The sequence below is a fragment of the Macaca fascicularis genome, chromosome 8 (assembly GCF_037993035.2).
Source record: "Macaca fascicularis isolate 582-1 chromosome 8, T2T-MFA8v1.1".
Classification (NCBI taxonomy): Eukaryota; Metazoa; Chordata; class Mammalia; order Primates; family Cercopithecidae; genus Macaca; species Macaca fascicularis.
The window spans coordinates 136,172,430-136,196,212 of NC_088382.1; the positions used below are offsets into that span (position 1 = coordinate 136,172,430).

General features: G+C 44.3%; 1 long non-coding RNA gene and 1 other non-coding gene across 2 annotated transcripts; both read left to right on the top strand.

Annotated features, from left to right (window-relative positions):
* Positions 1 to 402: 402 nt before the first annotated feature.
* On the top strand, positions 403 to 509 carry LOC123575456 (U6 spliceosomal RNA). Its single transcript, XR_006700730.1, has one exon. It is a non-coding gene; the product is annotated as a U6 spliceosomal RNA (small nuclear RNA).
* Positions 510 to 2,437: 1,928 nt separating this feature from the next.
* LOC135964565 (uncharacterized) lies at positions 2,438 to 23,463 on the top strand. The gene is made up of 3 exons (XR_010577052.1): positions 2,438 to 2,634; positions 17,003 to 17,093; positions 23,303 to 23,463. It is a non-coding gene; the product is annotated as an uncharacterized lncRNA (long non-coding RNA).
* Positions 23,464 to 23,783: the final 320 nt, after the last annotated feature.

Sequence of the window (23,783 nt, forward strand, 5' to 3'; positions counted from 1 at the left end):
CCCAGAGAGCTGCACTTTGTCGCAGCATCAGGGGCTTTGTGAAATTATGCTAGCAAGCAGAAGTGAGCAAATACAGCTTTTTGCATCTGCTACTTTGTCTCATACTTCACAGCCCTCAAAGGAGCCAAGGCTGCAGATGCCTTGATTTTGGACCTCCAGCCTCCAGAACTGTGAGAAAATAAATTTTTGTTGTTTAAGCCATTCAGTTAATAGTCCACTGTTACGGCAGCCCTAACAAACCAATAAAGTGAGTTACCTGGTGATCACGTGAAACATCAGCTGTGATGACAGAAAGGTGCCCTTAAGAACACAAAACAACTGGGGTCTACTATGTGGAAGCCGAAGGTTGCAAGGAGTGAAATTGTAGGAAAGGAAGAAATGCCAGTAGAAGAGAGGACCCAGGTGCTCGCTCTGGCAGCACATATACTAAAATTGGAACGACACAGAGAATATTAGCATGGCCCCTGTGCAAGCATGATATACAAATTTGTGAAGCGTTCCCTATTTTTAAAAGTTAAACATTTTTTTTAAAAGACAGTAGGTCCCAGGAAGCCCTGCTGCCTCTCTGCCCACCCTACCCAGGCCAACTCTGCTACCAGGAAGAAATTCACAGGGCCAAATTATTCAGTCACGTGTATTGAGGCCAGAAATGCATTATTTAATTTTTTGCAGCAGATGTACCTTTTTAACACTGTTTTGTTTCAGGCTAAAATTACAACATTAAAATTTAATATTCAAACGTTAGCATGAGCTCACATTTCTTGAATGTCCACCCACCTTTTTCCTCCAGTATATGTGGAATGGCAACAGGGGAGGGGTGGGAAGAGGACAAGGCTGTGGCTGCTGGTCTTATCTCTGCATCTGAGTGGCTCTGTGGCCTTGACCACATTGCTCCACTCCTTTAGGGTTCGGTTCCCTCCTCTCTCAAATGATGGAAATAACCTGGGTGTTCTAGAAGTCTCCTGCAGCTCAAAGTATTCCCCAGTCTGTGTATTTCTGGAGACTGGAGGGAGCCAAGAAGTGATGGACAACAGATGCCTGAGCAGAACTGATATGTATCTGCACTTTTGCCATCATCAGAAGTTGGAGGGGTCTTGGAGAGAGCCATGAACATGAGCATCTCCAAGTGTTGATAGGTGTGTGGCCTCAGCAGGGTCCCTCCAGACTTTTAGGGAGACAAGCAAATATAAATTCGTAGTGGTTGTTCCTATCCTCTCTTGTAAAGGATAAAAGGTAAACATTACATTTATTATTATTACTATTATTATTTTGTGACTGATTCTCGCTCTGTCACCCAGGCTGGAGTGTAGTGGCAGGATCTTGGCTCACTGCAACCTCCGCCTCCCAGGTTCAAGCAATTCTCGTGCCTCAGTCTCCTGAATAGCTGGGATTACAGGTGTGTGCCACCACACCTAGCTAATTTTTATATTTTTAGTAGAGACAGGGTTTCACCATGTTGGCCAGGCTGGTGTCGAACTCCTGACCTCAAGTGATCCACCTGCCTCAGCCTCCCAAAGTGCTGGGATTAGAGGCATGAGCGACCATGCCCAGCCTCATTACATGTATTCTAAAAATTAAAGATTTTCTGACTGCAAAGTCCTGGATTATTTAATGAAGCTTCTGTGACTGTATATGTCTGGCAGTATGTGTGTGTGTGTGTGTGTGTGTGTATGCCTATGTCACACATGCATGTGCCTCGGTTTCCCTGGTATCCCAAGAAGATTTTTAGCTTTTCTTTGGGGAAATTACATCTTGAAAAGCAGGTACTTCAGAACGCCTTCCTTTTCTGAACTCTGAAGTCCAGCTCTTAATTTCTTTGTTTTTTTTTTTGTTTGTTTTCTTTGAGACGGAGTCTCGCTGTGTCTCCCAGGCTGGAGTGCAGTGGCGTGATCTCGGCTCACTGCAAGCTCCGCCTCCCGGGTTCACGCCATTCTCCTGCCTCAGCCTCCCAAGTAGCTGAGACTACAGGCGCCCGCCACCACGCCCGGCAGGTTTTTTGTATTTTTAGTAGAGACGGGGTTTCACCATGTTAGCCAGGATAGTCTCCATCTCCTGACCTCGTGATCCACCCGCCTCGGCCTCCCAAAGTGCTGGGATTACAGGCTTGAGCCACCGCGCCCGGCCTCTTAATTTCTACTGTTGGTGAGAGTGCAAGTCGACGTCACCTGACTTAGTACATGAGCGTTCTCTCTAGCCTCTCAGGTTGAAAGTCTCCCTGCTGTGACTCATATCCTCACTCTAATCTATGAAGGAGGATTTTTTCTTTTCTTTTCTTTTCTTTTTTTTTACTAGACATTTACATGAAATTAGATAGAGTTAACTTATCTCTCTCCCGGCACCTTCTTGTGCAGGTCCACCAGTCAAATCCAGCAGACTGCAAAAATACTAGACTTTCTCCATTGAAGAGTCAGGTAATGCCGGAAGAGTATCATGGCACAGCAATACTCCTCAGAGCAAACGTTGGCTTTTCAGCTAACTTAGAAGTTCCCTGGAAAATGCTTCTTAAGCCTTAGAGAAGAGAGACGGTCTTTTTCATATAACGTAGCCAAACCAAGGGCGTGACATTCCATCGCCGTCACCATACTCTATTGATTGGAAGTGATACACAGTTTCTGCCCACAATGAACAGAAGAGGTAACTCACTGCAGGTCACATTTAGGTGTGTCCGCCACACCATTCTTCCCAACATTTTGTAAGACTTCTTGTACATGCCAGGTGTGGTAGCTCACCCTTACAATCTCAGCACTTTGGGAGGCCAAGGCAGGCACATCACTTGAGGTCAGGAGTTTGAGACCAGCCTGGCCAACATGGTGAAACCTCATCTCTACTAAAAATACAAAAAGTAGCCAGGCGTAGTGGTACACACCTGTAATCCCAACTACTTGGGAGGCTGAGGCAGGAGAATCACTGGAACCCAGGAGGCAGAGGTTGCAGTGAACCAAGATTGCATTGACTGCACTCCAGCCTGGGCAACAGAGCAAGACCCTGTCTCAAAAAAATATATAAGGAAGCTTAGTTGGGCATGGTGGCGTGCACCTGCAGTCCAGCTACCCAGGAGGCTGAGGCAGGAGAATTGCTTGAGTCCGGGAGTTCAAGGCTGCAGTGGGCTATGACTGTCCAGTTGTACTCCAGCCTGGGTGACACAGCAAGATCCTGTCTCCAAAATAATAATAATAATAATAATAATAATAATAATAATAATAATAATAATTGAAAGAATAAAAAAAGATGGGGATAGAGATGAAACAAAATTGGCCATGAGCTGATAATTTTTGACGCTTTGTGTTTAGTTATGCAGTGGGTCACTGTGCTATTCAGCCTACTTTTAAATACATTTAATATTTGCATAATAAAAAATAACTGACAAGAAACAGTGATCAAGTTAGTAATAATCCTTAGCATATTTCAGCAATTCTACATGCCAGGCGCTATGCTAAGTGCCTCATTTACATCATCTCATTTGATTCTCACAACAGCCGTATCAGAAATCATTAATAATGCATTTATAAACAAAAAAACTTGCTTCTCTGATAGGTTAAATGACTTGCCCAAGTATATCAAGAACCAGATGCTGTGTTCTCACTTATGAGTGAGAGCTAAATGTCAAGTATATATGGATGCAAAGAAGGGAAGAACAGACACTAGGGCCTACTCGAGGGTAGGGGGTGCAAGGAGGGTGAGGACTGAAAAACTACCTATTGGTTACTCTACTTAGTACTCGGGAGATGAAATAATCTGTGCCTCAAACCCCTCTGACATGAAATTTATCTATATAATAAACCTGCACATGTACCCCTGAACCTAAAATAAAAGTTAAAAAAAAAAAGCCTACAAACTTAAAACAAACAAAGAACAGATGCTGAATCCAAGTCTCCTTTGATTTCAAAGCCCATATTCTTGTTTTTGTTATTGTTGTTGTTGTTGTTGTTGTTGCTTTGAGACAGAGTCTCACTCTATTGCCCAGGATGGAGTGCAGTGGCATGATCTCGGCTTACTGAAACCTCCGCCTCATGGGTTAAAGTGATTCTCCTGCCCCAGCCTGCCGAGTAGCTGGGATTACAGGCATGCACCACCACGCCTGGCTAATTTTTGTATTTTTAGTAGAGACGAGGTTTCACCATGTAGGCCAGGCTGGTCTTGAACTCCTGACCTCAGGTGATCCACCCACCTCAGCCTCCCAAAGTGCTGGGATTACAGGCGTGAGCCGCCACACCCGGCCTCAAAGCCCATATTCTTAGTTACTATTTCAAGTTAAGTCAGCAAGTATAGGTTAAGTGCCTATATGAAGCACTGGGAAGGTGACAATCAGAAGATGTGATGTTTGGTCTCAAGGAGATCAAGGCCGAGAAAATATTTATCATTGCAATTCTGGCCCTGGATCAACCACTTACAAATGAGGAGAGGCAAATTATCTCAACACACTAGACCTCAGGTCTTTACCTGTTTGATGAGATCATAGAATCCATCCTACAAGTCACAGAGGACAGTAGGGAAGATCAAATGAAGTCATGTAAATAAAAGTCACGAGGAACAGTAAAGGGCTGTTTAAGTAAAAAGGACAAATTGAAACAACAGTAATGGCAATATTGTGGTTGAAGATAAAAAGCCTTTAGCCTACCTAGAAGATTTTTAGTGTTCTAAACCCAGGTGTCCTAAGCCCCGTGGTTTTTCCTTCATGAAAGCTCCTCAACAAATTCAAGTATAGTGAGGCCGGCCCTAAGAGCACCCAGGGCAGTGACATTTCAGAGGCATTGTAGAGAAGCTCGGTCATCACATTGCAGTGTCTTCCTTTCCAGGACTGTGCTTAGCACACAGGAGAGCCACATATGGGGACTGGGAATTATTTCTGATGTAGCGATTGGGAAATTGTGACAATGTATACTAATGAGGTGACAAGAACAGATAGTGTCAGATGCACATTAATCTTTAGCCTGATGTCCTTCATGATATCCAACCTCCAGTTTCGTCTCCTGCCACAGTCATCCCCCACACGGACACTCTTCATACTGGTCTGACTCAAAATGCAGATTCCAGGACGCAGGCTATCTCACCACCTTCTTACTTACAATTCTCATACCGGAACACCCTTCCTCCTCCCCTCGTCTGAATCTTATTTGTTTTTTGAGATTTAAGTCAGGTCCTTCTTAGGAAGATCTCCCTGATTCAGATCCAAGTTGAATGATGATAACCCTCCGTTGGCTTCCATAAAATCTTATAACTTCCAAACTGTGTTTTATTAATAGGTGTCTAGTTTAGCATTATGTCAAGAGCTATTGAGGGCAGGGCTGGGCACGGTGGCTCACAGCTGTTATCCTAGCACTTTGAGAGGCCAAGGTGGGAGGATTGTTTGAGGACACCTCAAGACCACCCAGCCTAGACAAAAAAATGAGATCCTGTCTGTACAAAGAACAAAAGATTAGTTGGGCATGGTGACGTGCACCTGTAGTCCCAGCTACTTGAGAGGCTGAGGCAGGAGGATTGCTTGACCCCAGGAGATCAAGGCTGCAGTGATCCATGATGGTGTCACTACACTCCAGTCTGAGCAACAGAACAAGACCCCACCCCCCAAAAAAAGCTATTGAGGGTAGTAGCTTATTTTCATTGCTCTGTCTCTAGTGCCTACAGAAGAGCAGAGCACACAGTAGGTACTTGATGTGATTACTTATTGAATAAAAGGATGGTATGTCACAGAAAACAACCTATTTCCCCTTTTAAGGGTAATGGTTCTTTATCACTAAGGGTTCTTTGCTGAGTACTACATTGGTTGTGAGTGTGCAAACATGGAAACGGCCGCCTCAGATTTACACTGTTCATTGTCATTAAGAGGAAAGAGATTTGGAGGACCAAAAAATCAGAAATGGCGGAAAAGGAGTCCTCAAGGGCATAGCCATATTATTTTTTGTAAGGCACGGACACGGTAGCTCAGGCCTGTAATTCCAGCACTTTTGGAGGCTGAGGCAGGCGGATCACTTGAGGTCAAGAGTTTGAGACCAGCCTGACCAACATGAAGAAACCACGTCTCTACAAAAATACAAAACTTAGCCGTGCTTGGTGGCGGATGCCTGGAATCCCAGCTACTTGAGAGGCTGAGGCAGGAGAATCGCTAGAACCGGGGAGGCGGAGGTTGCAGTGAGCCGAGATCGCGCCACTGCGCTCCAGTCTGACGACAGAGTGAGACTCCGTCTCAAAATAAAATAAAATAAAAACATAGATCAACTTTGAAATATCATTGGCTTAATGAAATGAAAGTTTATTTCTCACTCATATGAACTTCACTTCTCATTTATTTCTCACCCGCCTAAGCGTCCAAAAGATGAGTCTGACAGCAAGGGGTAGAGAGGAGGATTGCTGTTTGGATTTGACTGACTCACACAGTCGTACTGGGAGCCAGGTTGGTAGAGGCTTCAGTACCAAGAGTGCCTGAGCTTCAATATCCAGCCAGCAGGGGGAGAAAGAGAGAAGATTGTCCATGGGAAGTTTTCATGGGTCAGGCCTTGTCACTTCTACCCATGTTCCATTGGGTAAACTCAGCCCTACGGTTACATCTAACAGCAAAGGGATCTGGGAAATGTAGTCTAGCTACGTGCCCAAGAGAAAGAGAAAACCACCTTTGTGGAACACATAGTAATTTCTTTTTTTTTTTTTTTTTTTTTTTTTTGAGACGGAGTCTCGCTCTGTCACCCAGGCTGGAGTGCAGTGGCCGGATCTCAGCTCACTGCAAGCTCCGCCTCCCAGGTACACGCCATTCTCCTGCCTCAGCCTCCCGAGTAGCTGGGACTACAGGCGCCCGCCACCTTGCCCGGCTAAGTTTTTGTATTTTTAGTAGAGACGGGGTTTCACTGTGTTAGCCAGGATGGTCTCGATCTCCTGACCTCGTGATCCGCCCGTCTCGGCCTCCCAAAGTGCTGGGATTACAGGCTTGAGCCACCGCGCCCGGCCCACATAGTAATTTCTACTGCAAAGGTTGAGAGGTGGGGAATGTCAAAAATGAAAAGAAGCAAAGGTAAGATAGGAGGGAAAGAGGGGAAGAAAGGCTAAGGGTGGGAGGGAGAAGATAGGAAGCAAAACAGCACGGAGGAATCTGAAGGAGTTTGTGGTGAGTAGTGTTACACAACCTCTACTCCAGTGTGCTGAAAACAACCTTCAGTGTACTACATTGTTTAGTAATGATTGTGAGTAGATATAGTTGGGAAGGAACTAGCACTGAAGAATAAGGACAACGCTAACGTGTGGGCGACAGAATGAGCTATCAACTCAATTGCTTGCTTCCTCCAATGATGATTTCATTTATTGAAACATGACTGACAACTCCTTTTGGATAACTGCCTCCAGAAGCAATTCTGAGCCTTCCAAGAAAATCTCCGACTTTTATAAAAGGAAAGGTCACTAAATTTAGTCCCTAGTAATGGCATGGCCAAGATTAAGGCCCAGTCTGTAAAGCCTGTTGTCTCTCTACTCTACTAGTGGAGTTAAATGTGAGAGAAGAAAATGTGAACCCTGAGCCACTCGGGAACTGAGAAGCTTTCATTTCTCTCATGTCTATTATGCACTTGCTTGCTTTCACTGAAACCTCCTAACCTCTCAGTAAGGTGTCATTATCTCCCTTTACAGATGAAAAGGCTAAAATTGCCCAAGCTCTGTCAATTACACCCCGCTGCTTCCTGAAAACATATTTACTGTATGCAAACCCCCCCCCCCCACCCACCACAAGAAAAGAATATATTTTGGAGTCTCTATGTCTCAGAAGATCACTTTAAAATCCCTTTCATATGAGTGACCAACTCTCCTGGTTTGACTAGAACTATTCCAATTTTGCTCTTAGAGTCTCTCATCCTGGGAAACTCTTCAGTCCTGAGCCCACTGAGACTGTTGGTCACCCTATTTCCCACTCTGAAATCTGTGAGTTTATACACTTTATGCAAGACCCTCTGTTCTACCCTGGAAAGAGAAGGATCAATTGGGCACCACCTCAGAATTTCACCTCTCCTCTCAATTAGTCAGACTTAAGTCATCTACCCTGTGTTTCTCCTTTTAACCTACTCCTATAGCTGCCTAAGAAACATATGTGAAAAATTTGACACCCTTGGCAGAAATGAGGGTCCATAATATATTTCATGAGTTATGCAGTTTTATCGTCCATGAAGACTTTAATGAGAGGTCATTCTTCATTTTCAGTAAGTCATCTAAGCAGCGCATTTGAGACTGGCTACCACTAGGAATCAGCAAGTCCCCCTGTGGCCTGTGCTGTTTCCGAACCAAGAGAACTAAGAGAAACCATGGCCAGAAGTTGAGGTAAGAAGCACGTAGTGAGAACCGGGACAACTTTTCCAAAGACTACATATCTTTAAACACTGAGGCATAATCCTAGATTCTTGATTAAATGTGGCACAGGAGTAAGTTAGCTTTAGAGATGTCATAGTCTGAAATAAGAGCATGTTAGCAGGGCATCTGTAGAGGGGAAGTTTGCCTGGGTGGAATCTGAAATAAGAACAAAAATTCACCATTACCATTAACCAGCTGCCTCACTTTCCTTTAATTTCATGTTAGGGTTTTGTTTCTTTAGCTTGCCACCCATAACAAAGTATGTCACCCCGGGATCTTTTTTTTTTTTTTGGATGTGGTATCTAGCTCTATCACCCAGTCTGGAGTGCAGTGGCACAATCTCAGCTCACTGCAACCTCCGTCTCCTGTGTTCAAGCGATTTTCCTGCCTCAGCCTCCTGAGTAGCTGGGATTACAGGCGCCTACCACCACATCCGGCTAATTTTTGTATTTTTTTGGTAGACACGGGGTTTCACTATGTTGGCAAGGGTGGTCTCAAACTCCTGATCTCATGATCCACCCGCCTCGGCCTCCCAAAGAGCTGGGATTACAAGTGTGAGCCACCACGCCCAGTCCATCCCGGGGTCTCAAGGTCTCAATCAGCAATAACGAAGTACCACAAATAGGGTGTTTAATCAATGCATTTTTTTCTCACAGTTCTGGATACTGTGATCAGGGTACCAGTACGGTTGGGTTCTGGTGAGAACGTTCTTACTGGCTTGCCGATGGTGGCCTTCTTGCTGTGTGCTCACATAATGGCGAGAGAAAAAGAGCTCTGGTAACTCTTTAAGGTCCTTAATCGTATCATGGGGCCCCACTCTCATGACATCATCTAAATCTAATTATTTAGATAGGTCCCACCTCCAAACACCATCACACTGGGGGCCTAAAATTCAACATATGAGTTGGGGTAGGGATTAGCACAGATATTCAACCCATGACACCCTGTGTCAGGAGCCCCAGAGTCTTCTTTGCTCCCGTCAGTAGCAAGCCCCTACCTGTGCAGACTCATCCCAGACCCAGTGACAGATAATGCTCTTATTCAAGGGGGAAAGCAGTTTTGATAAGCTTTACATCTTGAGATAATTTTAAATTAAATATTAAATTTACAGAACAATTTTAAAGATTAACTTAACAAAACAATTGTAAAGATAATGGAGCACTCTTATACTCCTCACCCAATATCCTTTATTGTTGATATCTTCCGTTACCGTGGCACGTTTGTCAAATCTAAGAAGCCAACAGTGGTACACTGTTTTTAATGGAACTTTAGATTTTCTTTGAATTTTACCATTTTTCCCCCCCACAAGTGTCCTTTTTCTGTTCCAAGAAGCAATCCAGGATAGCACATTGTACCTAGTTGTCACATCTCTTGAGTCTCCTCTGGTCTACATTGAAATGGACTTTACCATCTCAGTCTTTACTTGTTTCTGATGACCTTTACAGTTTTGAAGAATATGAGTTAAGTGTTTTGTTGAATGTCCCTCACTTTGGGTTTGTCTGGTGAAAAACACAGCTTTTATTTAGCAATAGATCAGCCTAGATTTTGGTTCTAATCTGACCAGATGATCTATAGCATAAATAGGATCCTGCCTCATTTCTGTGAAGAAGTATCTGCTTTATATATAAATGTCTATAATTGACTATTGTCTCTCTATCCTTAGTCTCTCAGTAATGGAGAGTAGCGTTAGAGCCATAAAAATCTAGATTCAAATCTTAACTTCATATATATAACTTTGATCTAGGGCAAATCATTTAACTTCTATGAGCCTTGGTTTATTTTTTAACATAAGAATAATACGATGTTGAGTTTATGGTACTGTTGTGAAGATTAAATCAGCTATGTATGTAGCACTTAGGATATTATATAGTACATGTGAATGTTTCATGAGTATCAGTTTCCTTCCTCTAAATTTGTTCTTTTTAGTCACCCTACAGTCTGCCTCTGAATATCATCTGTTGCCATTTGTTCATAACAAGAACATATGAAAAACACAGACTGGAGTTACTGCCCAGCTCACAATATCCTCAGTATCCTAGTCTGTGCAATTCATTCCTGTCTTACAGTAACTGTATTAGTCCATTTTGTGTTGCTATAAAGAAATACCGGAGACTTGGTAGTTTATAAAGAAAAGAGGTTTAATTGGTTCATGGTTCTGCAGGCTTTACAGAAAGCATGGCTCTATCTGCTGGGCTTCTGGGGAGGCCTCAGGAAGCTTTCAGTTAAGGCAAAAGGTGAAGGGGGAGCAGGCCTGTCACATAGAGGGAGCAAGGGAGGAGGTGCCAGGCTCCTTTAAACAATCAGATCTCATGTAAACTAACAGAGTGAGAATTCACTCTTCACCAAGGGGATGGCACTAAGCCATTCATGAGGGGTCCACCCTCCATGATCCAAATCCCTCCCACCAGGTCCCACCTCCAATACTGGGCATCACTTTTCAGCATGAGATTTGGAGGGGGACAGATATCCAAACATATCACTAACAAACCCTGTCTCCCTGGTCATAGGAGGAACATATGACCTAAGTGGGCCAATTATAGGGCCTCACTTCTTCGGTTATATGGATTCATCCAAACCCAGCCAATTAGAATCCTTCCCTATAATTTTTTTCCTCACTAGAGTTGACAAAAGAAAGTTATCAGCTGGGTGCAGTGGCTCACGCCTATAATTCCAGCACTTTGGGAGGCTGAGGCAGGCGGATCACCTGATGTCAGGAGTTCAAGGCCAGCCTGGCCAACATGGTGAAACCCTGTCTCTACTAAATATGCAAAAATTAGCTGGGCATGGTTGTGGGCACCTATAATTCCAACTACTCGGGAGGCTGAGGCAGGAGAATTGCTTGAACCCAAGAGACAGAGGTTACAGTGAGCCGCGATCACCCCACTGCACTCCAGCCTGGGAGACAGAGCAAGACTCTGTCTCAAAAAAAAAAAAAAAGACAGAAAGAAAGAAAATTCTCTTTCCTCTTTGGTCATGCAGTTGTAAGGGTGGGGGGCTTGTAGCAGTGCTTCCTGCCATGTGGAGACAGCCAGCCTTAGAGCAGGACACCAGCAAGCATGAAGAAGGAGAGCTGAGAGATGGAGACAGTATTCAATGGAATTCTGCCTAGTTCTTAGGTCCAGTGATTCCTGAGGTCAGTCCACCTCTGGCCTTTCCATAGATTGATGAGTTGAGCAAATCAATTGGCCTTTTGTCTTAAGCTATTTGGGGTTGTGTTTTTTATAAAGTACAATTAAAAGGATCTCAATAGATCACTTTTCTCGATTTTGCTGCTTGCCGCCACCTACCACCTATTCTAGGTGCCTCACTCCTCAACCTATTATCTTTTACTTGCTTCTTCAGTGGCATGGTTGGCACCAAAGGGGCCTCTTTCTCTGACCCTTTTTCCAACACTGGCTATAAGTTAACTGTATAAATTACTCCGACAGACAGATTATTAAAAGTGCAAGAGTCAAAAGGTGTAGGAGTTAGTCTGTGAAAACATGCTGAAAAGAAATGAAGCTACACATAGTATCAATCATGTAGTTGTTCAGAACACAGACTCCGGAGTTCATTAGATCTGCATTTATATCCTGCCTCTGTCACTCATGAGTTATATGACTCCAGGCACCTACCACTCTGAACCTCAGTGCTCTCATTTGATAAATGAGGATAGGAATCCCTTTTTCATATAGTTTTTGTGTAGATTCAACAAGATAACATGTTTGATGCCAAGCAGAGCCCCCACTATATTGCTGATCCTTAACTTCGTAATAGCAGTTTATTTATTTATTTTTATGTATTTATTTATTTTTGAGACAGAGTCTCACTCTGTCACCCAGGCTGGAGTGCAGTGGTACAATCTCAGCTCACTGCAAGCTCTGCTTCCCGGGTTCACGACATTTTCCTGGCTCAGCCTCCGGAGTAGCTGGGACTACAGGTGCCTGCCACCATGCCCGGCTAATTTTTTTTTTTTTTTTTTTTTTGTATTTTTAGTAGAGATGGGGTTTCACTGTGTTAGCCAGGATGGTCTCGATCTCCTGACCTCGTGATCCACCCACCTCAGCCTCCCAAAGTGCTGGGATTACAGGCGTGAGCCACCGTGCCCGGCCCATAATAGCAGTTATTAATAATGATGATTAAAATTTTCTTAAGACACCTGAACCCACCAATCATTCTTAGCCTCTTGAAAGGTGGGATAGTCATGCTAATTTTGTGTGTATCCCAATATGCCTTAGTGTGAAACACACAGCACCACTTGTGAAGCATCTTCTTGCCAAAACATTTTGAAACAAGCTGAATCTTTATCAAATCCAGCCACGAGAGCTCACTTACAAGAAATACAGCATGTGATAAACAAGTTTAATGAAACTACAATAAAGCAAAGAGATATATCCAGAATGTGAGACATATGAAGGACAAATGATTTGATTTCAACAATAAATCAATAGCAGGGAGAAAACCAAAAGAGAGGTAGAGAGAGATGGAGAGGAAGGGAGAAATAGAGAGAAAGAGAGAGACTGTGAGAGAGACAGAGAAAGAGAGAATAAATTGTGGTTATCCTATTATCTCACCATGTTGCATTCAAATGAGGGGTGCTTGAAAGAGATTAGAGCCAGATGATCTGGATTTATATTTTGCTTCAGCTACTGTCACTAAACAAATAAATTTGGTGAACTCATCAGGGAATGATAATTGAGGAACTGATTTGAGGTTTAAATGAGACCTTGTATACACAAATGTGTAAACGAAATGTTGTATGAATTGTCTCATTTAAATACCTATGCAGGGAGCTATTGTAGGGCACACCATTTCTCTGCCTTTGCTCATACTGTCCCCATGCATATCAAACCTGTCCTCCCCATCCATTAATTCATTCAGCCAATGTGCTTTCACTGAAAAGCACATGTGACTATCCCACATGCGTGCTCGGGATGGAATCATTTCTAAGGACAGTAAGAAAAGTCCCTGCTGAAGAGTGTTTACAATGCAGAGAAAGTGTCCCAGCCACATAACAAAATAAGGGCAGAGCCAAAAAATGCAGCATAGGGTTTGGGGCAGGCAGGCACAGATTGAAAACCCAGCTCTTCTACTCCTGGCTAAGTAGGTCAAATCCACTCTCTACCCTTCATTCTCTTGCTCTCTTCTCTGGGAGACTGACCTGTAGAAAGAACTTCAGGCTCTGGTACCCTCTGATGCCACACTGGTTTTGGCTCCCAGAGGACAGCAAGGTAGAGAGGAGAAGTGGGAAGTACAGCCTCCTCCTTGAGTTCTGATTTAGGACTGGCTTCATCCTACAACCTGACTTCTCTCAAGGTGGCTTCTGAACACAATTCTCTCCTTCCCTTCTCTCTTTAGTTCTTCGTTTCTAACCAGTCCTGGACTATGGCACCATCCCCTGTAGCTTCCTAAGGCTGCCCACACATTTTTAATAATCCTTTGTTAAGTTGATTGTGAAGTAGCCTCCTCTGTGTGAGCCATTCAATTCCTATAATCCACAGGTTAATCTTGGGCAAGTCTCTTAAACTTTTTGAGCCTATGTTTACTGTCTGTCAAATGGAATTAAGTGTAATTCCTCTCTCATGGTCCTAGGAAACTTCAGTTAAGAAGGGTCATCTGGAATATGAAAAAGACTACATGGGAGAAGGACCAGGTCAGGGTTTAAATCTGATTTTTGCTCTTATAAACTCACTAACCTTGAGCATTTTGCAACAAATCTCTTTGCAATTCAATTCCTTGTGGGTAAATGGATTATAACAAATGTTTAATGGGATTTAGAGTTTTGGTTTAGACCCTAAAGATTGGAACATAACTAAGTAGCCATGCATTCTAAAGAGAGGAGGTAGACCACTCTGGATGAGAACTGCCAGTCCATGACCAAATCTAATACTTTCAACAGCTTGTTTATGGGAAGATTAGCAGCTTCCTTAGAGGGAAACAAAAATTATTTCAAAGAGGCTTGTAATATTGCAGATGGCTTGCTTTCATTCACTCACAAGCAAAGTGAGGTAGTATGAGGAAGTATGAGATAATCCTGGAGAGAGGATTCATGGCAAGAGGGTAGACTGGCATCGCACTCCCAGGCTGGATGCTTGCTGGGACACAGAGATGCAGAAGCTAGTCCCAAGCTACTCCAGAGGGTGGAACATCATGGAGTTCTTAGGAGATCTTAAAATATGTTCTCTTGACATTGAAAACATAGTTTTTCTTCCTAGTGTTTGCCTGGAGAAGACTGAGGTTGGAGCTTGGCAAAGCTACCCGCAATGGCCGAGGAAGCATGTGTGCATTTTGCCAGAGCAGGCAAATGCCACAAAAGGAAGCCAGCTTAATTTCTCTCTGCTCAAGGGGACTTGTGGTACCACCAGGGACAGGAGCTGAGAGACATCACAGGTTTCACCTAGCCCATGGCCAATCAGGGTCTCTGAAGAACCCCCATGAAAAGTGTCAACTGGAAGAGCCAACATTTGGATCCTACCATTTGGAAGGTTTTCAACAGTCAAGAGAGCATCACAGCTAGCATCTGCCTCCATCTCTCATCCCTCCACTGCTATTATATTGGAAAATCCATCAGCAGTTAGGTGAGTAGGGTAGGAAGTACTGCAAAGAGCAGAAGAGCAGAACCAGCGTCTTTATGCCTTTCCTGGCACCTAAGCCTCCAGACAAGCCCGAGGTGAGCAGAGGGGAGAAGCCTTAACCTGAAAGTGAGATTAAATTTGATTTAGATTGAACTTGACTTTTAAAATACTTGCAAATGGGCTGGGTGCAATGGCTCATGCCTGTAATCCCAGCACTTTATGAGGCTGAGGTGGGTGGATTACCTGAGGTCAAGAGTTCGAGACCAGTCTGGCCAATATGGTGAAACCCCATCTCTACTAAAAATACAAAAATGAGCCGGGAGTGGTGGTGCACAACTGTAGTCCCAGCTACTTAGGAGGCTGAGGCAGGAGAGTCGCTTGAGCCCAGGAGACAGAGGCTGCAGTGAGTCGAGATCGTGCCACTGCACTCCAGCCTGGCTGACAGACCGAGACTCTGTCTCAAACAAACAAAAAAAACCTTGCAAGTGACTAGGAAGCTACAGAATCTTCTCAACATGTCATCAGGAAAGGTGAAGGCAAATACAACTATATACATTTTGAAGGCAATAGGCAGAAAAGCAAAGCTATTTCCCGATGGTATCACCCAGGTGCAACCTATTTTCAAGAAATTTACTTTGCAGAGTATTTGTGAAGAATAACTAAAATAACATAACGCAATACCTAGTATAGTATATCTTAGGAGAGTAATATGTCCTCCTCCTCATCATTATTAAAGATTACACTCTACACATTGAACGTGCAAGTTAAGAACACATGAAGTGTTCACATTCCTACAGAGTCAGTGTAGAAGGGTGGTTGCCCTAGTGGGCTTCAAGGCCAGTAATCTATTTTTAGGAGACCTCAGGCCCCAGTGTGACCAAAAGGCCAAGAACAAAATACAAAAAGCCCATAGAATCATTCATGATGATTACTGAACCAAAATCTGATTGAAACCCACATCATCAGTTGGTTGCTGGACTATCAGGGTCACACAATATTTTTCAAATCCTTAAAGCAGGCCAGATGCAGTGGCTCATGCCTGTAATCCCAGCATGTTGGGAGGCCAAGACGGGTAGATCACCTGAGGTCAGTCATTGCAGACCAGCCTGGCCAACATGCGGAAACACTGTCTCTACTAAAAATACAAAAATTAGCTGGGCGTGGTGGTACACACCTGTAATCCCAGCTGCTCAAGAAGCTGAGGCACAAGAATCACTTGAACCTGGGAGGCAGAGGTTGCAGTGAACAGAAATCATACTACTGTACTCCCACCTGGGCGACAGAGTGAAACTCAGTCTCGAAAAAAAAAAAAAAAAGAAAAGAGAAAGAAAGAAAGGAAAGGAGAGGAGGGGAGGGGAGGGGAGAGGAGGGAAGGGGAGGGGAGGGGGAAGGGGGGAAGGGAGGGGAAGGGAAGGGAAGGGAAGGGAAGGGAAGGGAAGGGAAGGGAAGGGAAGGGAAGGGAAGGGAAGGGAAGGGAAGGGAAGGGAAGGGAAGGGAGAAAAGATGCTGGACATAAAATTTTCAATATACTCGCTGTGCATTTTCCTGCAGCATAAAGCAATGTTTACTAATGCTGAGCATTTCAGGTAAGTTTGCTTTGATCCCATCTTGGATTCGTGACTGTGATTCACATTGATAAGCCTCATTATAATGTACACTATAGACCAGATACCTTTGTCATCTGATGTATTTTATAGAAACAATTTTTATTTTATTTTATTTTATTTTTATTTATTTCTTTCAGACAGACTCTCACTCTGTTGCCCAGGCTGGAGTGCAGTGGCGCGATCTTGACTCACTGTAACCTCCATCTCCTGGGTTCTTGTGCCTGAGCCTCCTGAGTAGCTGGGATTACAGGCGCCCCCTACCATGCCCGGCTTATTTTTTGTATTTTCAGTAGAGACGGGGTTTCACCATGTTGGTCAGCCTGGTCTTGAACTCCTGACCTTGAGTGATCCATCCACCTCGGCCTCCCAAAGTGCTGGGATTACAGGAGTGAGCTACTGCGACCAACCTAAACATTAAAATATATATATATTTAGCCAACTTCTTAAAGGAAAGTCGCTATATGCCTTGTATTCTATGACTCCTCGTTCCAGTATCCTTTCTCCTCCTCCATCATCCAGGTCACATAGGAGAGTGATCAGCACGTCTTGGGAGCACAGTAGACACAGGTTAAGGAGAGCCCCTGCCTGTAGTCTCCCAATCAAATCATAGGTAGGTATCAAGCAGACAGCTAGTTATTTTTTATTTATTTATTTATTTTTGTAGAGATGGAGTCTCCCTATGTTGCCCAACCTGGTCTCAATCTCCTGGCCTCAAGCGATACTCCCACCTCAGCCTCCCAAGCACTGGGATTACAGGCATGAGCCACCACGTCCAGTAAGAGCTAGTTCTCAGAGTGAGAGGGAGTCAGACAATTGTTCTTTCCATTAAATGTTATCTTAACTGATCTTATCACTAAACATATCAATTTTGGAGAAATAAGTGGCAGGAGGTATGGAGACAAGAGTGAAGTTATGGGCCTCTAATGGTGAGAAGAAGGGAAGCAAAAAATTCTACCTTTTTGTTTGTTTGTTTGAGAGAGACTCACTCTGCCATTCAGGCTGGATCGCAGCGGCGTGATCTCGACTCACTGCAACCTCCACCTCCTGGGCTTGAGCGATTCTACTGCCTCAGCCTCCCGAGTAGCTGAGATTACAGGCGTGCACCACCACGCCCAGCTGATTTTTGTATTTTTAGTACAGTCGGGGTTTCACCATGTTGGCCAGGCTGGTCTTGAACTCCTGGCCTCAAGTGATCCACCCGCCTTGACCTCCCAAAGTGCTGGGATTACAGACATAAGCCACTGCACCTGGCCAAAAAAAATCTAACATTTATAGACTGAGAAAAGTTAACTGGCAAAAGGAAAATAAATAAAGAAGAAAAAATAAGTTGCAACTAACCTGGAGTTGAACTGTTTAAGCACGCAGCTCATGGCCCAGTGACACCTCAGCCTAGGAAGACTCTGCAAACCCCTGCAGAGAGAGCTTTTACCTCTGAGAGAACGTGGTGGGGTGGCTTTTAAACCTTCCTTTGTAACAATGATAAGTAGGGGAGACTGAGTCTGCCCTGTGGTGTTGATTTAATGACAGAGGTCACCTTGCTCCCTGAAGAACTTTCTCATCTGCTCTTTTCTCAAATGGGAAGCTCGGGGCCCGGCATGGTGGCTCACACCTGTAATCCCAGCACTTTGGGAGGCCGAGGCAGGTGGATCCCTTGAGGTCAGAAGTTTGAGATCAGACTGGCCATCATGGCAAAACCCCGCCTCTACTAAAAATGCGAAAATTAGCTGGATGTGGCGATGCATGCCTATAATTCCAGCTGCTCTGGAGGCTGAAGCAAGAAAATCACTTGAATCTGGGAAGCAGAGGTTGCAGTGAGCAGAGGTGATGCCACTGCACTCCAGCCTGGGCGACAGAGCGAAAAGAAACTCTTTCAAATAATGGAGGCAACAACAACAAAAAAATGTAAGATCCCCCAAGGGAAGGTATTCTTTAATCTCCACAGTCACCATCATCATGTCATCATGGTTATCTCGCTAGATGTGAAAGTGGTGTTGAGAGTGAGATTGTGTATTTGTGTGTGTGTGTTACCAACAATCGTGCAACCACAGGAATTTTTCTTTTTCCCCGATTTCATACATGAGAAGACTAAGGCTCTGAAAGACTAGATGGCTTCCCTCAAAGACTCTCACTCAATAAGCAACAGAACCAGAATTATGTGTCTGGTGTTACTCGATCCCCAATCCCTTCATGGCTCTATTACTCTATTTTTAATTCATTCATTTAACAAATGTAGGCCAGGCATGGTGGCTCGTGCCTAAAATCTGAGCACTTTAGGAGGCCAAGGAGGGATGATCACTTGAGTCCAGGAGTTCAAGACCAGCCTGGGCAGCATAGTAGAATGCTTTCTCTACAAAAAATACAAAAATTAGCTGGCCATGGTGGCTCATACTGTGGTCCCAGCTACTTGGGAGGCTGAGGTGGGAGGATTGCTTGTGCCTGGGAGGTCGAAGCTGGTAACACCCCCGCATTCCAACCTGGCAACAAAGCTAAACTCTGTCTCAAAAACAATACCAAAAACAGACAGTCCCCGACTTACAGTGGTTTGCTTTAGGATTTTTCAACTTATGGTGAGTTTATTGGGACTTAACCTCATTGTTAGTTGAGGTACATGTATGTTTGCTCATAATGGCTACTAAGTGCCAGACACCACATTAGATAGCAGGGGTACCAAAATAAAATAACGTTACCTTCAGGAAGCCCACAGTTTAGTAAAATATTCCACCTTCCTGCCTGGCACAAACCTATTTTTGGTCATTGAGAAAAAATAGGTGAAAAATGTAATGGTGAAAAATGTCAGTAAGGAAGACTTGTTGCTCTCTGTTTTGTTGTTGTTGTTGTTGTTTTGTTTGTTTGTTTTTGAGACAGAGTCTCACTCTGTCACCAGGCTGGAGTGCAGTGACATGATCTCAGCACACTGCAACCTCCGCCTCCCTGGTTCAAGTGATTTTCCTGCCTCAGTCTCCCAAGTAGCTGGGATTACAGGCGCCCACCACCACACTCAGATAATTTTTGTATTTTCAGTAGAGATAGGGTTTCACCATGTTGACCAGAATGGTCTCAATCTCTTGACCTCATGATCTGCCTGTCTTGGCCTCCCAAAGTACTGGGATTACAGGCATGAGCCAATGCCACCGGCCTGCTCTCTGTTTTTGTAGGAAACCAATGGGAAAATACCTGGGAATGTGTATTAGTATTGCTTTAAATCTAAAGTGCTGTATAAATATTAGCTGCTTTTCCTGGATGAAAGCAATGTCACCTTCACACACTTCAGGGAGTGAACATTCACACACTTGTTTGGGAGCTGTTCCAGCCTAGACTTATCATCGTTGTATCCCTTTTTTCCCCTGGGTTGACAGCCACGCTACAGGCGAAAACAGGAGACCACACACCCGGTCTCCACGTGCCTTTCTTCTGGGTCACTCTGTGGCTCCCTGGCTCTGTCCACCTTGTACCCTGCTTACTTGCCAGCATTCCAAATCCTGGCCTTCCCTGTCTAGTCTGGTCTTATAGTGCATGGGTCAAATTTCTTAACACTGTGACTCAGTCCACAGTAGGAGAGGAAAGAAAGGTAAGGAACCAGGCCGGGCGCAGCAGCTCACACCTGTAATCCTAGCCCTTTGGGAGGCTGAGGTGGGTGGATCACTTGAGGTCAGGAGTTTGAGACCAGCCTGGCCAACATGGTGAAACCCTGTCTCTACTAAAAATACAAAAATTAGCTAGGTGAGGTGGCATGCGCCTGCAATCCCAGCTACTCGGGAAGCTGAGACATGAGAATTGCTTAAGTCTGGGAGGTGGAGGTTGCAGTGAACTGAGACTCTGCTACTGCACTCCAGCCTGGGAGACAGACCAGCAAGACAGACAGACAGACAGACAGACGGGGGGGGGAGGGAGGGGGGGAGGGAGGAAGGAAGGAAGAAAGAAGAGAGAGAGAGAGAGAGAAAGAAAGAAAGAGAAGGAAGGAAGGAAGGAAGGAAGGAAGGAAGGAAGGAAGGAAGGAAGGAAGGAAGGAAGGAAGGAGGGAGGGAAGGAAGGAAGGAAGGAAGGAGAGGAGGGAGAGGAGAGGAGAGGGGAGGGGAGGGGAGGGGAGGGGAGGGGAGGGGAGGGGAGGGGAGGGGAGGGGAGGGGAGGGGAGGGAGAAAGGTAAGGAACCAGGTCCAAAAGCCTCGTAAGAATGCTGAGGGAAAAGAGTCTGGTTTTCAGGACTACACCAAGAGAAGCTAGAATAAGTTTGCAAAGTGCAGTGGCTATTAGCAAGGACTTTGGAGTCTTATAAACCTCCACTGAAATCTGGTATCACTACTTTATAGCTGTGTGACTTTGAGCAAATATCTAATCACTCTGACTTGCTTTTCAGGGAGGTAATAATAGCAAATCCCTTACAGGGTGATTCAAATAGCGATTGAATTATCAGAGTAAAATAATTATCATTATACAGTACTTTGGTATTTAACTCAATAAATCTTTGAGTAGCTGTGAGTACCTGATGAGATACAGTCCCCATCACCATAGTGCTGGACGTATCCCATTCCCCAGTTCATGTCCCTTCTCCATCCTTCTCCTCTGTGCCTGGCTGGTTGGCCTATCTGCATATATCAATGGATTTGTTGCCATTTGGCTCACAATTGTCTTTGGTCAATTATAAATGCCAGCAGAAGAAAGAGGAAGAGATGGGGAGGAGGTGGCGTATTTATTTTCAGATTTATACCTGGAGATGCCATCTCCTTCCCCTTCGAGTTTCACTAGGGTCAGGAAGCTTCTCCACAGAGCCCTCTCTGTCTCCAGGTTTATAGAGCACTCTCTCCTTCTTTTTCTGGGACCTAGGAGTGATCAAAGAAATTTGCTCTTCCTGTCCCTGGTGCTGCCTCTTCCCTTGGGTTCCTTATATGCTACTCACATCATAGACAAGGTTAAACTCTCTTCGAATGATACAAATCTGAAGGTGGGGTCTCCTCCCAGTACTCTGACAGATACCACTTCCTCCACTTTGCCTTAGATAATACTTCCCCCAAGAGAGGGCCAGAGTCCAGTTCTGAGTCCTTTGTCTTCTGGCTGGAGTCTCTGTTGGTAGGATGACTGAGAATGAAATTCTAGTTAAAATGAACTATCCTGGGGAGGGGAGGTCAGATCCTGGAGGAATGAAGAGGAATGTGTGGCAGAGTGATTTTAACCCCCAAGATGAGCATGCCCTAAGGAGAAAGCTGAGAACGACAACTAGGGACCACTTCCATCAATTCTTCTGCCTCCCGAAATCAACCTTCCATATCTTCCTCCCTGACTAGATCCCCAGATCCTCCCACCCAGGACTCCTGAGGGCAGATCTGGGACTACACTGGCTCTGGGGGGCTACAGATGACTAATGAAGAGCAGAACAGATGTTCAACTTCACTAGGAATCTGAGAAAAAGAAATTAACTACAATAATTGTTTTAAACAAGAGAAGAGGCCAGGTGCAGTGGCTCACGCCTGTAATCCCAGCACTTTGGGAGGCCGAGACGGGCGAATCATGAGGTCAGGAGATTGAGACCATCCTGGCTAACACGGTGAAACCCCGTCTCTACTAAAAAAAAAATGAAAATTTAGCCGGGCGTGGTGGCGGGCGCCTGTAGTCCCAGCTACTTGGGAAGCTGAGGCAGGAGAATGGCGTGAACCCGGGAGGCGGAGCTTGCAGTGAGCCGAGATCGCGCCACTGCACTCCAGCCTGGGTGGACAGAGCGAGACTCCGTCAAAAGAAACAAACAAAACAAAACAAAACAAAACAAAAGACAAGAGAAGAATGCTTTCTAAGCCAGGGCACATGGTTAGATTCAAAATTTTAATGCAGAGACTTCTGGTTTCGCCTCAGAATATAGAGGGCTAGAAAGAACATTGCTCCCACCCTTCCAACAAGAGACAAGCTGGACAAGTTGCACATTAAAAACTCTTCTTGAACCCATTAAAGAACTGAGGGCAAGAGGCTAACCTGAAATCTGAGGAGAAATGAGCAATAACAGAATAAAAACAGGACCCAAACATTTGCTCATTTGTTAACTCAGGGCAGATGCCATGTAAGCTGGTAAGAAGATTCAGTTAAAGTCACGTGTGTAAAATATATGCATATATTATGTGAATATGATCATATAGTATGTAACTGGCTCTATAGAGAGACAGATACATACATGCATACACATGGTGCATAAATATTAATTTGACTTAAGAATAATGTAAATTATACCATGCTTAGTTCATTTCACAATGTGGGTTTAATAATTCTCCTTTAGTCCTTTAATGCATTTGTTCTTTTTAAAAAATTTTTTAAATACTTCAAACTTATATAAAATTACAGACAGTAAGACAAACATCCACAGGGTACCCACTCCCCAGATTAAATAAATGCTAACAAATGCAACCTCACACATATGCTTCCCTTTCTCTGGTTGAGGCAGATCCAGAGACTTGAGGCCCACCAGACTTCCAGGGCCCCAGGACGATGTCCATTTGTCTTTGCTGTCTATGTCCACCTCTCTATACCTGGAACATCATTACCCACATTCTCCGCCTGTTCAGCAGTCCATGCCCTTCCTCTCCAAAGGGAACCCAGCATGGGGAAAGACAACATCAAAGTTCATTTTTGCTTCACTCAGAGCTGTTGAGGTTTTGTTTTTGTTTGTGCGTAAGAAAAATTCTGCTTTGAGCCTCAGAATTGAAATAGAAATTGGCCTGTAACCAGACTAAAAGTGTGTGCACCCTGTCACACAAAGGCCTTAATAATAAAAGCTCTGTTCTTTGAAGCCCTGATATGTACTAATTCATTTATTGTATTATTATGTATTTGTCTTCCCAGGAACACTGTGAAACTCTGGGGTGGGCTTGCATTTGCAGACAGGAACTGAAGGGCTGGAGAGGTTACACTCACCCAGGTGCAGTTGCCCAGCATGTGAAAGAGGAGACATTCTAAACCCTGCACTTAAAATAAATAAAGAAATAAATAAAGTTATAGACTGTTTTTTATTTTGTAATATCTAGGTTAGTTCCCTATAGGCCTTTTCTGTGTTCCAGATAGCTGAGGTTGAGAGGTACATGACTTCCAAATTAGTGGGGAAAAGTGGGACTACTTTACTTAAATGGATGTTTTTTACAGCAAGGTCTTTAATTCCTAGATGTAATTTTTATTTTTTCATTTAGATATAGGAAGGGTACAGGAGACCTTCTTTACTATTAATACCTCTCTTAAGTCAGTGACTTCAAAGCAGCACCTGACACTGTGATTTTGAATGCATGTGATTCCCTGGGGAGGGCTCTCAGGAGGGAGGATACGCAGGAGG